The sequence below is a fragment of the Ranitomeya variabilis genome, chromosome 8 (assembly GCF_051348905.1).
Source record: "Ranitomeya variabilis isolate aRanVar5 chromosome 8, aRanVar5.hap1, whole genome shotgun sequence".
Lineage (NCBI taxonomy): Eukaryota > Metazoa > Chordata > Amphibia > Anura > Dendrobatidae > Ranitomeya > Ranitomeya variabilis.
The window spans coordinates 17,458,540-17,473,689 of NC_135239.1; the positions used below are offsets into that span (position 1 = coordinate 17,458,540).

General features: G+C 46.2%; 1 protein-coding gene and 1 long non-coding RNA gene across 4 annotated transcripts in view; one reads left to right on the forward strand and one right to left on the reverse strand.

The window, feature by feature from the left end:
• The window catches only part of PDE4B (phosphodiesterase 4B), a 469,036-nt gene that overhangs the window by 97,484 nt on the left and 356,402 nt on the right, over positions 1-15,150 (reverse strand). The gene's annotated exons all lie outside the window — the stretch shown is intronic.
• Positions 2,755-15,150, forward strand: part of LOC143788096 (uncharacterized) — a 93,171-nt gene continuing 80,775 nt past the window's right edge. The window contains exon 1 of the long non-coding RNA XR_013218554.1: positions 2,755-3,391. This is a non-coding gene — a long non-coding RNA (uncharacterized LOC143788096). The remainder of the gene's footprint in view (positions 3,392-15,150) is intronic.

Consider the following 15,150-nt stretch of genomic DNA (forward strand, 5'->3'; position numbering starts at 1 on the left):
GTGGCAAGGTATTTTGCTTTTGTCCTTGGGTTGATATGCACATGTCAGACCAAAGCACGTTCATCTCTGGGACACAGACTTCATCTCCTTCCTGAGCGGTATAATGACTGGACATTCCCATCTTGTTTGTACTTGCATATAATTGTTTGTACAGATGAACGAGGCACCGTCAGGTATCTTGAAATTGTACCCAAGGATGAGCCAGGGTTGTACAAGTCCACAATTCTCTTCCTGATATCTTGATGGATTTCTTTAGACTTTCCCATGATGCTACACAAAGAAGCAGTGTGTTTCAGGTATGCATTAAATACATCCACAGATGTGTCTCTAATTAACTTAGATGTTGTCTAAAAACCAGAGGCTTCCAAACTCATTACATCATCATATGGGCAGTCCTGAATTGTTAAAAGGCATAGTATTGTTAGTGTATGTAATCTTTTGACTCTGTAGTACGTAATAAAAATGTCTTAAAACATTCTCATTATTCTGTCATTTGGCTAATATTAATAATTATGGTAATCCTAATTGACCTAAAATGGGAAAGGTTTATTTTGATTTCATGTCAGATACTGAGTAAAAAACCTGCCAATGTGTCATTATATAATGTATGGAAACATCTGATTGCATGTGACAGGGAGGAATTGTGGTCAGAAGTTTTTTTTTATTCTTCTAAACTATTGCTCTGCTGCTTTTTTGAGAGTCAAAATAACTTCAGTTCAAATAATCTGGGAAAGAAAATCACATTTTTCCCAATGTTACAGGCAGCGCATGGACAACAAATGCTGCTCTACAATGAGAGGACCCAGTAAGTAGTTTTCCATATGTCTTCTTTTTCTTAGACTTTCCCTTTAGTGCTGCTGTCAATCTCGGCTGCTGGACAGAATCAGTCTCCTCCCCCCACTGGCAGCTGACAATATAGTCCCTTTTTACTTGACCTGAAGACTGTGTGTTCTCATCTGTACTGCCATCTACTGCTGCTTCTCTGCTCCTTTCCTAAAAAGCTGGGCAGGAACCTATTTCTGTCAGCTGCAATGACCAGGCACGTGTGTCCATCAGAACTCAGTTCATTAGGTGCACGTACTGTATGCTGTGATTACCAGGTGAGGTCATACTGTGTAAGTAAAGGTGGGAACTCTTCACTAAATCAATTATTACAGCAGTTAAATGGTTAGTATTTAATATGTGTATTTTTTTTAATCAGTACAATAAAGATGATATATAATAAGGGAACAACCACTTTAAGGGGAACCTGTAACATCTATTTTCCATCATACAAGCTCAGTACATAGTGAGTGGTGACTGTAAGCCAGTACTTTGACTGACAGCTGGCTCCGTAGTGCATCAGTGCAAAATCATCTGTCAATCAAAGTGCTGGGGTGTGTTTACATGGCGACACGCCGGTATGATGAAGTCGGCAGCTCCCAAGAGGAATAAAGTTAATTTTTACCTGGGTGCCGCACTTTACAGCAGCAGGGCACCTTCCTTACGCTCTATTAATCTGCAGATTAACTATATCTTCAGATTAATAGCTATAGCCGACATGACAAGATTAAAGAAATGTCAATAAATGTTGAGCCTTCCTAAAAAGTATTTCTTCAGACTGCCTGACTGCCATGCGGAAGACTAGTCTGTCCCAACAATAAGTGTGCAGTTGATGATGATGTAATGTAGGTGTATGTTAAAAAGTCACGTATCCTTTCTACTTTATCAATCTCTTGAGCAGACACGTGAGAAAAATACAGGCAAAACCGGCATTCCTGTCCTGACCTGCTCAGGAGCTAATTACTGATCTGTCTTGCGTAAAACGTCCACACAGTTTACTAATCACAATTAGACGTGAAGATATTGCAACAGTGGCCACCACCATGATGTAGGAGACAGGTGGCTCCAGAACACAGGTAACTTCTTGGAAGGGTGCAGTCAAGTTTCACTGCAAGCAAGACTGAGCTGAGCACGTAGGCTGCCTCACCCCCTGCAGGCTTCCTCATGGCCTTACCAAATACCATCTCGCCTGATTGCACTCCGAGCATATTGTTATCTGTTATGTTGTGAGTTGGCTCAGACTACACAACTATGAAAACAGCACTGGTTCATATCCAACATTTAACTCTTTATTTTATTAGATGTATTTTGTTAACCTCTTGCCTCCACAGTCACTTTTAGTTTTTACATTTTAATTTTTCCCTCTCCTTCTTCCAGAAGTTATAAGTTTTTTAATATTTTTATTGACCTAGTCATATGAGGACTTAATTTTTCTTTGCGGGATGAGTTGTAGGTTTGAATAAAGCCATCAGTTTTACCATATAATATAATGAAAAATGGGAGTAAAATCCCAGTGGGATGAAATGGTGAAAAAAATACAATTCCATCATAGTTTTTTTTATATGCTTTTATGGTGTTTATTGCATGGTAAAAATTACCTGAACACCTAATTCTCCAGATTAATATGGCATTGCCAAACGTGCATAGATTTTTTTTATTAAAGTGGTGAAGAAAAATTCAAAAAGCTTGTAAAAAAAATTGTTAGTGTCACCATTTCTCAAGTCCCATAACGTTTGAATTTCTCCAGTAATGGAGCAGAGTTAAGAAATTGTTTTTAGGGTGGCAATGTGACTGTATTACTCATACCAATTTGGGGACATATCGCGTTTTCATAACTTTTTATTTCACTTATTAGGGAGGTGTGGTGACTGAAAAAACTACAATTCTGACGTTCTGATTTTTCTTTCTCTTTAGAAAAATGGCACCAAAAGATGAGATGCTGAAAGCCTATGGCAGCAACAACAACAGATCTGGAAGGAAGAATGGGAAAATTAAGCGCCATTGCAAGACAAGCCGCTGCATGGGATGTAATATCGACAGATAATTGAGGTGGCTGACATGGAGAAATCCTACCAATGGCTGGAGAAAGCTTTACTCCGAGACAGCACAGCGGTCCTAATCATAAGCGCAAGCACTAAGTACTGGATTCATAGAAGCAGGAATCTACCACACAACACAGGACCCAAGGTACAGACTATGCAAAGAAACCTCAGAAACAGTCCAACACATGGTGGCAGGATGCAAAATGCAAGCAGGAACAGCGTAAACCGAATGCCACAGCCAAGTAGTGGGAATTGTATACAGAAACATCTGCACAGCATATGGGCTAAGTCCAGGTAGGAGACCCCAGAGAAAGTGGTGGAGAATGAAAGGCTAAAATCCCATGGGACTTCAAGATCCAGACGGATAAGCAGGTGTTGGGGAACCAACCAGACATTGTGATAGTAGACAAGGATCAGAAGACAGCAATGATGTGGCAGTGCCAAGTGACAGCAACATCAGAAAGAAGGAATATGAGAAGCTGGAGAAATACCAGGGTCTCAAAGGAGAACTGGAGAAGATGTGGAAGGTGAAGGCAGCAGTGATTACAGTGGTGATAGGAGCAGTGACCCCTAAGTTGTAAAAATGGCTACAACAGATCCCAGGAGCAACATGTGAATTCCCTGTCCAGAAAAGTGCAGTTTCTGCGCAGGATCTTAGTTGTTCCCAGCATTGTAAACTCCCAGGCCTCTGGTAGAGGACCCGAGAATGAGAAAGGACAAAAAAAGACCACCCCCATTGGGAGGTGAGAAGGAAGTGTAAGGGTACTGTCACACAGTGCCATTTTGATCGCTACGACGGTACGATTCGTGACGTTCTAGCGATATCGTTACGATATCGCAGTGTCTGACACGCAGCAGCGATCAGGGACCCTGCTGAGAATCGTACATCGTAGCAGATCGTTTGGAACTTTCTTTCGTCGCTTGATCACCCGCTGACATCGCTGGATCATTGTGTGTGACAGCGATCCAGCGATGTGTTCGCTTGTAACCAGGGTAAACATCGGGTAACTAAGCGCAGGGCCGTGCTTAGTAACCCGATGTTTACCGTGGTTACCAGCGTAAACGTAAAAAAAACAAACAGTACATACTTACATTCCGGTGTCTGTCCTCCGGCGTCTCAGCTTCTCTGTACTGTGAGCGCCGGCCAGCCAGAAAGCGAGCACAGCGGTGACGTCTGACGTCACCGCTCTGCTTTCCGGCCGCTGTGCTTACACAGTGCAGAGAAGCTGAGACGCCGGGGGACAGACACCGGAATGTGAGTATGCACTGTTTGTTTTTTTTACGTTTACGCTGGTAACCAGGGTAAACATCGGGTTACTAAGCGCGGCCCTGCGCTTAGTAACCCGATGTTTACCCTGGTTACCCGGGGACTTCGGCATCGCTCCAGCGCCGTGATTGCAACGTGTGACCGCAGTCTACGACGCTGGAGCGATAATCATACGATTGCTGCGACGTCACGGATCGTGCCGTCGTAGCGATCAAAATGGCACTGTGTGACAGTACCCTTAGGGTATGTTCCCACGGTCAGTAATTGGCAGCGCTTAGGACGCAGCACATGTCCGCTCCATCCAAAGCGCTGCTGGCCTTTGTACGCCATTGATTCCGCATGTGTACATTTAACCATGTGGAATCACCGCATCCAATACATTGGACGTTGATATTTATCTTGTGGAGATGGAGCGTCTCCGCAAGATAAATTGACATGCTGCGGTTCGGAAAGACACACCGCATGTCAGTTTACACAGGGACGCCGAAGACACAGTGAAGATGAGATTTTATGAAATCCCCTCAACTATGCTTTAACATCTGGCCCCTGCAAGTTGAACGCTGTGGATGTACACAGAGTCCAACCGGCAGTGTTTTCTGACCGTGGAAACATACCCTTATATATAGTAGGGATTCATGCACTCTTGCAGGCATTAGGTAGTGTTCACACAGGCAATGTGGTTTGGTCCAAATGTGCAGTTTTATTGCTTTCATAAAGCTTAAAGAGATTTAAAAGAAAAAATAGCCTTGTCTGGGCATACAGGTATCACAGCAAATAAACTGTTCATTCAGAAAGCACATATATGTCAGTGTGTGCTTCACCAGAACAGTCATTTCTCCCCAGGGTAAAAAGGTTATACACAGAAGTGGTATGGTCCTACAAGTATAGCTATCACCTTCAGCCTAAGCTCTAGCAGCTTTCAGTGTCAGAGAAGTATTCAACTCCATCACACTTAACAGGCTGCAGCTCCAACACAAAGACTGCTCAGCTTTCCTAGCTGATCCATGCAGTCTCCGTTTAGAGAGAGACCCTGGCTTGACTCTCTAACAGCTACAGCGCACATTTTGGTTGGTGACTCACCAGCTGCAACACATTTCAGTCTGATCAACATTCAGCAGACTGACACACCTAGTGAACACAGGCCCTGGTTCTTAAGGTACCTGCACACGAAGCGACGCTGCAGCGATAGCGACAACGATGCTGATCGCTGCAGCGTCTCTGTTTGGTCGCTGGAGAGCTGTCACACAGACCGCTCTCCAGCGACCAACGATGCCGAGGTCCCCGGGTAACCAGGGTAAACATCGGGTTGCTAAGCGCAGGGCCGCGCTTAGTAACCCGATGTTTACCCTGGTTACCAGCGTAAAAGTAAAAATAACAAACAGTACATGCTCACCTGCGCGTCCCCCGGCGTCCGCTTCCTGTACTGTGTGAGTGCCGGCCCTAACAGCAGAGCGGTGACGTCACCGCTGTGCTTTCACTTTCACTTTAGGGCCGGCGCTCAGTCAGAGCAGGAAGCGGACGGCGGGGGACGCGCAGGTGAGTATGTACTGTTTGTTTTTTTTACTTTTATGCTGGTAACCAGGGTAAACATCGGGTTACTAAGCGCGGCCCTGCGCTTAGTAACCCGATATTTACCCTGGTTACCAGCGTAAAACATCGCTGGTATCGTTGCTTTTGGTGTCAAACCTGACGATACACGCCGGTCTGAAGACCAAATAAAGTTCTGAACTTTATTCAACGACCAGCTATATCACAGCAGGATCCAGATCGCTGCTGCGTGTCAAACTAAACGATATCGCTATCCAGGACGCTGCAACGTCACGGATCGTTGTCGTTCTCGTTGTAAAGTCGTTTCGTGTGAAGGTACCTTAAGTCAAACCTAGCCATGCATCTAATTAAGATATGCGGTCCTTGGATGTAACCCAGTCCTACCTGGCTTTGTTACAATGTACATATTTTTTTTTAAGTTTTTTTTGTATTTTTACTTTATCTTTTCGTCCCTTTAGGGGTCTTAGATCTGCAATAGTCTGATTGCTCATATTATATACTGCAATACCACAGTATTGCAGTATATAGTAAAAATTAGGGTCTTATGTGAAGCTCAACTTGTGAACAAAGGTTTTTAAGATGGCAGCTACGGTGGCTTTCAGCACTTCCCCAGCTCCCATGGTAACCCGTCATTGCCCCATGATCGCAGAGATTGTCAGCAGCATCTAAATTGTTAACAGCAATGATTTGAGCTCAGCTTTAGCTAATGCAGTTCTACCTCTTGTGGAGGAACCTCAACTACTGAGCCCATCACTGAAGTACATGTAATTCATTTTGCACTAAGGGGTTAAAGGGGTCTATAAGTCTATGTGATGATGTGAGATCAAATGGAGCAGCTGGCTTCAAATTCTGCCCAACCTGGATAGCTAATAGTAATAGCCTCATGACTGTTTCCAATTAATTTGGCAATGGACGGTGGATACAGTTTCAGTCTCAAGCAGCCAGCCACCCTGTGTTTTAGGGGAGTAGAAGTAAATACCATAAAACGACCTTTGTTACTCCAGCTCCACCGATCTCTGTCGGCCTCTGTTTACCTTTCTTCAATGGTCACATGCTGTCTACCGCTGCAGTCAATTACTGGGCTCAGAATTCAGCAGTGGAAACCTCTGTAGGGAAATAAATGGATTTTGGTGGGGAGCTCCGGAGAGACAGAGGATTCATTCAGGAAGTATTGAGGTTTTTTTTGTGGTTAAATCATTGATTGTTGATTGCCTTAGCCAAATTTTTGTTGTTCCCCCCCAAAAGCACTTTAATTTCTGAGGCCATGTTCTTTTATTCTGCTTAGCTGAAACTGAAAGTAGTCTTAAGAATCAGATGCACAACTTATATGATTAGTCCTGCTGACCATGAACAATCTCTTGAAGAAATTCTGACGGAAATATCCCGTGTGTCAGTGCACTCTGCGTGATTTCTCTTTATGCTTTCCTTTCTGTTCGCATTCTTATAGGCCCTATGGTAGAGCACAGCTCTCGTGTTACTATGGATGAACTGTTTTAATTTCCTTTCCTTGCATAACCTTGGCCTAGACCAGACCTGGGCAAGATGCGGCCCGCAGGCCGCATCCGGCCCGCCTGATGATTTTGAACGGCCCGCCAGCTAGCTGTCACTTCTGACAGCCGCCCTCGGCACCGCTCGGCCAGCCGCCAGACGCCATTGGCGGTTCCTCAGACACTGTGCAGCTCCTGGTCCCGCCCTTCGGCTGCATTGTGCTACACCATTGGCTGGGCCGCCCGGCTCTCGCTCCATCACTACTTGTGATTGGCTGGCCATTCAGTCTGTCACTGACCTTGGTGAGGGGGAGCGGCCGGTCTCTGGAGGCTTCTGCGGGCTCTAACGGTGGCGGCCGGGTGTGAGGAGACGAGATTTATCCCTGAGATTATCCGTGCGGACGAGACCGGCGCCAAGGTCACTGGTAAGTGTCCGAGAGAGGCTGTATCCGCCCTCCCTGCACCCACCGTCCATGCTTCACCCTGACCGGCTGCACCCAACGGCCTGCATTCTGGCTGACTGCTGGGGTTGTGTGACTGGCTGCCTCCCATTCTATACTGGTCCTGGAGGGCTGTGACTGGCGGCCTCCCCCTCTATACTGGTCCTGGAGGGCTGTGACTGGCGGCCTCCCCCTCTATACTGGTCCTGGAGGGCTGTGACTGGCGGCCTCCCCCTCTATACTGGTCCTGGAGGGCTGTGACTGGCGGCCTCCCCCTCTATACTGGTTCTGGAGGGCTGTGACTGGCGGCCTCCCCATCTATACTGGTCCTGGGGGGCTGTGACTGGCAGTGGCGTATCCAGGAGGGGGGGCAGCCCTATATGGGGGCAGCACTATATGGGGGCCATAATATTTGTGCACCACTATATGGGGCCATAATGTTTGTGCAGCAAAATATGGGGGCCATAATGTTTGTGCAGCACTATATGGGGCCATAATGTTTGTGCAGCACTATATGGGGCCCATAATGTTTGTGCAGCACTATATGGGGCCCATAATGTTTGTGCAGCACTATATGGGGCCATAATGTTTGTGCAGCACTATATGGGGCCCATAATGTTTGTGCAGCACTATATGGGGCCCATAATGTTTGTGCAGCACTATATGGGGCCCATAATGTTTGTGCAGCACTATATGGGGCCCATAATGTTTGTGCAGCACTATATGGGGCCCATAATGTTTGTGCAGCACTATATGGGGCCCATAATGTTTGTGCAGCACTATATGGGGCCATAATGTTTGTGCAGCACTATATGGGGGCCATAATGTTTGTGCAGCACTATATAGGGCCATAATGTTTGTGCAGCACTATATAGGGCCATAACATTTGTGCAGCACTATATGGGGGCCATAACGTTTGTGCAGCACTATATGGGGGCCATAATGTTTGTGCAGCACTATATGGGGGCCATAATGTTTGTGCAGCACTATATGGGGCCATAACGTTTGTGCAGCACTATATAAGGCCATAACGTTTGTGCAGCACTATATGGGGGCCATAACGTTTGTGCAGCACTATATGGGGGCCATTATGTTTGTGCAGCACTATATGGGGCCATAATGTTTGTGCAGCACTATATGGGGGCCATAATGTTTGTGCAGCACTATATGGGGCCACTACAGTATAATACAGTATTGGGTAAAAATTAGTTAATTATATTAGTCCGGCCCTCTAAAACCATCCCAATTTCTCATGCGGCCCCATGGCTAAATTAATTGCCCACCCCTGGCCTAGACAAACAGCAACTCGTGAGGTGAGCTTAGGGTTCACTTTTTGAAAACTTCATTGCAAATGTGGAAAATCCCTTTAAATTATTAGTAAGACAATAGTCTCCATAATACACAGTTCTTAAAGGGGTCAGAATCTTTATTGGTTTGGTCATAGAAGCATTGCAATAAATCCCTCCAATTGATATCTTCCTGGCTTACAGAAAATGGATTACAAATCATTTCAGTATAGTTGTGCACTCCTTTACCATGATTTTCTAGTGGTGTCAGACTGATGGGTAAGTTTCTGTCGATGTAGCCTACGTTAAAATGGCCAGGACCTCCCTCTTATGGGCGGGCATGGTTTGTATAAATCCCACGTTCTGTCATTCAGTTATTCTCAAGAAGAACCTAGAAGAGAAGGCTGCTGCCAATCTCCAGTTCTGCTGTCAGCACATAGTGAAATCCAGCTTGGAGCCTGTCTGATAGTTTCGTTACTATGGTTTATACAATTTAACAGCCACAGTCTTTTTAGTAGGGCTGTCAGGCCACTGCCCCTAGAAACCAGTCTGTCTCAAATTACTCAGGTCTGCAGTTTAGCAATAAGGAGACTCCGCAGAACAAAAGCTCCACAACTGTATTATCAGCATCCTACCCACAGTTCACACAGTTGTGTTGTGATGCAAATTAGAAACTCTAAAAAGCGGATAACCTGACAGTACTATGGAAATAATGAACTCCAAGACGGTCACAGAGTTAAGGTACCTTCACACCAAACGACATCGCTAGCGATCCGTGACGTTGCAGCGTCCTCGCTAGCGATATCGTTTCGTTTGACACGCAGCAGCGATCAGGATCCTGCTGTGATGTCGCTGGTCGCTGAATAAAGTCCAGAACTTTATTTGGTCGTCCGATCGCTGTGTATCGTTGTGTTTGAAAGCAAAAGCAACGATACCAGCGATGTTTTACACTGGTAACCAGGGTAAACATCGGGTTACCAAGAGCAGGGCCGCGCTTAGTAACCCGATGTTTACCCTGGTTACCAGCGTAAAAGTAAAAAAAACAAACAGTACATGCTCACCTGCGCGTCCCCCAGCGTCTGCTTCCTGACACTTACTGAGCGCCGGCCCGAAAGTGAAAGCACAGCGGTGACGTCACCGCTGTGCTGTTAGGGCCGGAGCTCAGTCAGTGTCAGGAAGCGGACGCTGGGGGACGCGCAGGTGAGCATGTACTGTTTGTTTTTTTTACTTTTACGCTGGTAACCAGGGTAAACATCGGGTTACTAAGCGCGGCCCTGCGCTTAGCAACCCGATGTTTACCCTGGTTACCCGGGGGCCTCGGCATCGTTGGTCGCTGGAGAGCTGTCTGTGTGACAGCTCTCCAGCGATCAAACAGCGACGCTGCAGCGATCGGCATCGTTGTCGCTATCGCTGCAGTGTCGCTTCGTGTGAAGGTACCTTTAGGCTACTTTCACACTAGCGTCGTTTTCAATACGTCGCAATGCGTCGTTTAGGAGAAAAAACGCATCCTGCAAAGTTGTCTGCAGGATGTGTTTTTTCCCCATAGACTTACATTAGCGAGTATTGCGACATATGGCCACACATCGCAACCGTCGTGCGACGGATGCGTCGTGTTTTGGCGGACCGTCGGCACAAAAAAGTTCCATGTAACTTTTTTTTTGCGCATCGTGTCCGCCATTTTCGACCGCACATGCGCAGCCGAAACTCCACCCCCTCCTCCCCGGACCTTACAATGGGGCAGCGGAAGCATCGTAACACTGCTTCTGTTGCCCACGTCGGGCATTACTTTCACAACGCGCGTCGGCACATCGGGCCGACGCATAGCGACGGCCCCGTGCCGACGCTGGTGTGAAAGAAGCCTTAAAGGTTCTTTTATTGCCAAGAAAATGGAAGGAAAACGTTATGAGTCTCTAATTCCAGAGATGAGTAATGGTTAAATAATAAATGCATATCAAAACTTTACAGACGATATGTACAGCGTTATAGTCACTGAATAGAACTAGGGCTGAATGGATAAAGGCAGCAGTTCGAGGGCTTCCTCCATAGAGGGGCTTCTCCTTTAATACTAAGCATTATCTACACTATGTTCCAAATTATTATGCAAATGACATTTTTCTCTGATTTTCCTAAATGGTTGGTGCAAATGACAGTCAGTCTAATAAAAGTAATCACCCGTTAGAGTATACATTGAATTTTATTGAATAAACCTCCCAATGATAACAGTATAATCTCCAAAATGAATAAAAACTTAAAATGCACTGTTCCAAATTATTAGGCACAGTAGAATTTCTAAACATTTGATATGTTTTAAAGAACTGAAAATGCTCATTTGTGGAATTTGCAGCTTTAGGACGTCACATTCACTGAACAAAAAAGCTATTTAACTCCAAAACATCCTAACAGGCCAAGTTACATGTTAACATAGGACCACTTCTTTGATATCACCTTCACAATTCCTGCATCCATTGAGTTTCTGCTTGTATTACTTTGCATGAAGTCAGAATAGCCTCCCAGAGCTGCTGTTTTGATGTGAACGGCCTCCCACCCTCATAATCTTTTGCTTGATGATCCTCTAAAGGTTCTCTATAGGGTTGAGGTCAGGGGAAGATGGTGGCCGCACCATGAGTTTAACTCCTTTTATGCCCATAGCAGCCAATGACTCAGAGGTAATCTTTGCAGCATGAGATGGGGCATTGTCAGGATGCAGATGATTTTGCTCCTGAAGGCACATTTCTGCTTTTTATACCATGGAGGAAAGTTGTCAGTCAGAGACTCTATTTACTTTGCAGAGGTCATTTTCACACCTTCAGGAACCTTAAAGGGCCCTACCAGCTGTTTCTCCATGATTCCAGCCCAAAACATGACTCTTCCACCTCCTTTCTGACGTTGCAGCCTTGTTGGGACATGGTGGCCATCCACCAACCATCCACTACTCCATCCATCTGGACCATCCAGGGTTGCTCAACACTTATCAGTAAACAAGAATGTTTGGAAATTAGTCTTCATGTATGTGTGGGCCCAATGCAACCGTTTCTGCTTGTGAACACTGTTTAGGGGTGGTCGAATAGTAGGTTTATGCACCACAGCAAGCCTTTGAAGGACCCTACACCTTGAGGTTCGAGGGACTCCAGAGGCACCAGCAGCTTCAAATATCTGTTTGCTGCTTTTTAATGGCTTTTTAGCAGCTGCTCTCTTAATCCGATGAACTTGCCTGACAGAAATCTTCCTCATTATGCCTTTATCAGCACAAACACATCTGTGCTCAGATACAGCCACAAATCTCTTAACAGTACGATGATCACGCTTAAGTTTTCGGGAAATTTCTAATGTTTTCATCCCTTCACCAAGGCATTGCACTATTTGATGCTTTTCAGCAGCAGAGAGATCCTTTTTCTTTCCCATGTTACTTGAAAACTGTGACCTGCTTAATAATGTGGAACATCATTTTTAAGTAGTTTTCCTTTAATTAGAATCACCTGGAAAACTAATTATCCCATATGTTTAACCCCTTCCCGACCCATGACGCCTATGTGGCGTCATGGAATGATCGCGTCCCTGCAGATCGGGTGAAGGGGTTAACTCCTATTTTACCCGATCTGCAGGGAGAGGGGGAGTGGTACTTCAGCCCAGGGGGGGTGGCTTCACCCCCCCGTGGCTACGATCGCTCTGATTGGCTGTTGAAAGTGAAACTGCCAATCAGAGCGATTTGTAATATTTCACCTAAAAAACTGGTGAAATATTACAATCCAGCCATGGCCGATGCTGCAATACCATCGGCCATGGCTGGAAAACCTGAAGTGACCCCCCCCCCACCCCACCGATCGCCCCCCCAGTGCTCCGTTATGGGGTCCGGTCCCCTCCGTCCTGTGCTCCGCTCCCCCGTCCTCCTGCCCGCTCCCCCCTGCTCCTATGTCACCCCCCGGTGCTCCGACGCCCCCCCCCCGTGCCCCGATCTCCCCCCCCTTACACTTACCGAGGCTCCCGGTGTCGGTCCGTCTCCTCGCTGGGCGCCGCCATCTTCCAAGATGGCGGGCGCATGCTCAGTGCGCCCGCCGAATCTTCCGGCTGGCTGATTTATTACAGGTACATTTTGATCGCTGTGGTAGGTTCTAACACAGCGATCAAAATAAAAAAATAATAAATAACCCCCCCCCCTTTATCACCCCCATAGGTAGGGACAATAATAAAATAAAGAAAATATTTTTTTTTCTTTTTCCACTAGGGTTAGGGTTAGAACTAGGGTTAGAACTAGGGGTAGGGTTAGGGGTAGGGTTACGGGTAGGGTTAGGGTTAGGGGTAGGGTTATGGCATGTGCACACAGAGCGGATCGGCCGCGGATCCGCAGCGGATCGGCCGCGGATCCGCAGCGGATCGGCAGCGGATTGGCCGCGAATTGGCAACGGATTGGCCGCGGATCCGCAGCGGATTGGCCGCGGATCCGCAGCGGATTGGCCGCTGCGAATTTGAAGCAGTTTTCCATCAGGTTTACAGTACCATGTACACCTAAGGAAAACCAAATCCGCTGTGCCCATGGTGCGGAAAATTCCGTGCAGAAACGCTGCATTGTATTTTCCGTAGCATGTCAATTCTTTGTGCGGATTCCGCAGCGTTTTACACCTGTTCCTCAATAGGAATCCGCAGGTGAAATCCGCACAAAAAAACACTGGAAATCTGCTGTAAATCCGCAGGTAAAACGCAGTGCCTTTTACCTGCAGATTTTTCAAAAATCGTGCGGAAAGATCTCACACGAATCCGCAACGTGGGCACATAGCCTTAGGGTTAGGGTTGGAATTAGAGTTAGGGTTGGAATTAGGGCTAGGGTTTGAAATAGGGTTAAGATTAGGCTTGTGGTTAGGGTTACGGATAGGGTTAGGGGTGTGTTGGGGTTACAGTTGTGGTTAGGGTTGGGATTAGGGTTACGGTTGGGATTAGGGTTAGGATTAGGGTTGGAATTAGGGTTACGGGTGTGTTGTGGTTAGGGGTGTGTTGGGGTTAGGGTTGTGATTAGGGTTATGGCTACAGTTGGGATTAGGATTAGGGGTGTGTTGGGGTTAGTGTTGAAGTTAGAATTGAGGGGTTTTCACTGTTTAGGCACATCAGGGGTCTCCAAACGCAACATGGCGCCACCATTGATTCCAGCCAATCTTGCGTTCAAAAAGTCAAATGGTGCTCCCGCCCTTCCAAGCCCCGACGTGCGCCCAAACAGTGGTTTACCCTCACATTTGGGGTACCAGCGTACTCAGGACAAACTGGGCAACAACTGTTGGGGTCCAACTTCTCCTGTTACCCTTGCAAAAATAAAAAATTACTTGCTAAAACATAATTTTTGAGGAAAGAACAATTATTTTTTATTTTCACGGCTCTGCGTTATAAACTTCTGTGAAGCACTTGGGGGTTGAAAGTGCTCACCACACATCTAGATAAGTTCCTTCGGGGGTCTAGTTTCCAAAATCGGGTCACTTGTGGGGTGTTTCTACTGTTTAGGCACATCAGGGGCTCTGCAAATGCAATGTGACGCCCGCAGACCATTCCATCAAAGTCTGCATTTCAAATGTCACTACTTCCCTTCCGAGCCCTGACGTGTGCCCAAACAGTGGTTTACCCCCACATATGGGGTATCAGCGTATTCACAACAAACTGGGCAACAAATTTTGGGGTCCAAATTCTCCTGTTACCCTTGAGAAAATAAAAAATTGCTTGCTAAAACATCTTTTTTGAGGAAAGAAAAATGATTTTTTATTTTCATGGCTCTGCGTTGTAAACTTCTGTGAAGCACTTGGGGGTTGAACGTGCTCACCACACATCTAGATAAGTTCCTTGGGGGGTCTAGTTTCCAAAATGGGGTCACTTGTGGGGGGTTTCTACTGTTTAGGCATATCAGGGGCTCTGCAAACGTAACATGATGCCCGCAGACCATTCCATCAAAGTCTGCATTCCAAAACGTCACTACTTCCCTTCCGAGCCCCGGCATGTGCCCAAACAGTGGTTTACCCCCACATATGGGGTATCAGCGTACTCAGGAGAAACTGGACAACAACTTTTGGGGTCCAATTTCTCCTGTTACTCTTGCAAAAATAAAAAATTCTGGGCTAAAAAAATATTTTTGAGGAAAGGAAACACATTTATTATTTTCACGGCTCTGCGTTATAAACTTCTGTGAAGCACTTGGGGGTTCAAAGTGCTCACTACACATCTAGATAAGTTCCCTTGGGGGTCTAGTTTCCAAAATGGAGTCAATTGTGGGGAGTTCCTACTGTT